The sequence below is a fragment of the Petromyzon marinus genome, unplaced genomic scaffold (assembly GCF_048934315.1).
Source record: "Petromyzon marinus isolate PM22_M1 ecotype Great Lakes invasive population unplaced genomic scaffold, UKy_Petmar_22M1.pri1.0 PM_G_Scaffold_6, whole genome shotgun sequence".
NCBI classification, from domain to species: domain Eukaryota; kingdom Metazoa; phylum Chordata; class Hyperoartia; order Petromyzontiformes; family Petromyzontidae; genus Petromyzon; species Petromyzon marinus.
In genome coordinates, this window is record NW_027423013.1 from 237,501 (window position 1) to 240,000 (window position 2,500).

A 2,500-nucleotide genomic window follows, 5' to 3' on the forward strand; every position below is an offset into this window, starting at 1 on the left:
TGATCTTGTTGTGTCGCGCAATTCTTGCTTTCTGTACTGCAGGACATTGACCGAGAATGTGCGAAAGGGACTCGAGTCTGGCAGAGCATTTCCTGCAGGAACGTAAGGCCCCATCTCTGCCTCTGTTCAAGCTTTCTCTTGTTGGGTAAATATTTGCCCTTAGTTGTAGTGCTGCGATAAAGAAGCATTGTTTAAAGCCGCACCATGGCCTCAACCAAGCATTACTGATTCTATCATGCGCAAAGTTTACAATGCCCCTTCCTTGAACCGGCTTTTCGCACCATCTCTGAAATTCATGCTCCCTCCAATCGCAGGGTCTCGGATATACAGGTTCTTTTGACACCGAGTCCCTGAGAACGAATGTTGGGATTGCATCACTGTCACCCCCTGCTCGTACCCACAAATTACGGTATTCTTCCTCCATACCATGCGAGGACACAATATTACGGGTGATAGCATCGGACGAGTTTGCTATACGTTGCAGCCTTCTAACTTGAACCGAAGGGATTGTTTTTTCCAGTTTCAAGATGGCAAGGCCTCCGTCTCGGGCTCTGGCATATAACAGTCCATCACAAGTTGAAGCGGGAAGGTGGAGCCATCCTTTTACCGCCTTTCTAATCTCTTGGTCCAACCCACGGAGAGTTGATTGCTTGCAGTCCGAGTGGTCTGCAGGATATAACAATCTGGGTAGGGCATAGGCATTGAGTAGTTCAACCTTCTGAGTTGGCTTCAGAGGCGCCTCATCGATTTTCGAGATCCATGTCTTTAGCTGACAATGTAGATCAGGCTGTATAGTGCCAGTCCAAGGGCCAATTTTCAGACCAAGGTATTTCGTTGATTCATCAGGTTGGATCATATGGACATCTTTATTTTTGATAGTCCATGGGTCGCAGTTGTTCACCGTATATGAATCTTTGGTTGGGCTTATCATGAAGCCCTGGCACTTTCTGGCCTGAACCTCCAATCCCGATAGCCCACAAAATGATTCCAAGATCGCTAGATTGGCGGCCATACCAACCCAAGATTCGCTCACCAACACCAAATCATCAGCAAACGCAAGAGCTGTCACGTGGTCGGTATCAATGGAGTACCCAACTCCGTGTGACTCTAGGGTGCATATCAAAGGGTCCATGGCAAGATTGAAGAGCAGGGGTGACATGGGGTCACCCTGTTTGACACCAACACGTATGCTAATTTCTCGAGTCGACTCGCCATTGCTTTTGAACGAGGTCGTACACCGATCGTAGGCGTTCTGGATGATGCCCACCACGTGTTCATCTACTTTCTTGTGCCTTAACACCCATAAAATATGAGCATGCGAAACCGAGTCAAAAGCTTTCGCTATGTCGATGAACATGACAGCCAACGGCCTGTGCAATTTCTTAGCGTGTCTCATAAGGTCCTGTAGCACCTTAAGATTTTCAGAGCAGCCAGATGCCGCTATAAAACCACGCTGCCTTGGGTTTAAGGGACAAGCACGAGCAAGACGTGCAGTCATTATTCTGGAAAATAATCTCAGAATCATTGAACCAATCGTTATTGGTCTCCAGTTCCCCAATTCTTTCAGCTTTTCATCATCCATAACCTTAGGAATAAGAATCGTCCTATTCTTTTTCAACTCTTTGGGAATAATTCCTGTAATCATCCATGCATTAAATAGGGCTGTCAGTGTCCGACCCTCGGGGTCGGCAGCACAGATTGCAGCCCTTGTTAGGCCATCTGGCCCAGCTGCTGACGTTGGTTTAATGGCCCGTATGGCAGTCTGAACTTCCTCCACCGAAATTAGGGGCTCAAAGTATTCGTTATTTGCAACACCTGATGACTTAAATTGGCCCAGGCCATTGAATGGCAACACCTTCTCCCATTTTTCGCAGTAAAAACGATATACATCTGCGTTCGGGATTCGGCATTCATGACGTTCAGTGCCATCCAGGACTAAGGACGCAAGAAGAGAGCGGTTCTTAAAGAAGAGCTTCTGGTGCTTCATGAAGCTTCCTCGTTTTTCCGCTCTCTTCTTCATCCAAGATCGTGTGGGTAATATCCTGGGTTTAACAATGTCGTTCTCGGGTTTTGAACGTTTGCCTTTGTTTTTCACCAATCTCATCGGACAAAGCATCAATGCTGTGGCAGTTTCTACGAGGGCATCATGTTGGCCCTCGCCGTTAAGCCAAGCCTTTATTGCCTCCATTGCAAGCTTTTCCAGGGTCCCAGAATTCTCATTCGTAAGCCGCTCAGCTGCTTGAGCGAGTATGGATGAAGTCCCCGTTGTTACATTTGGTGGGGGAGACAATGTCTCAAGAGGCCTAGAAGAAAAATGTAAGCTGTCTGACATGGGGGCCCCTGTCTTTTTACTTAGGTCCCGTCTCTTGTCAGAGACTTGCTTGTTGGTCTTAGTCCCAAGCGCTTCAGCAATGATCTTATTGATATTCTTTTTCCCCTGAAACTGCAACTCTAGAAGGGCCAGCTGTTCTACTTCCTTCAAAGACCAGCAGCTACGGTG

General features: G+C 47.4%; 1 pseudogene; it reads right to left on the reverse strand.

Moving 5' to 3' along the window:
• Positions 1-2,500, reverse strand: part of LOC142919091 (28S ribosomal RNA) — a 10,015-nt pseudogene that overhangs the window by 3,724 nt on the left and 3,791 nt on the right.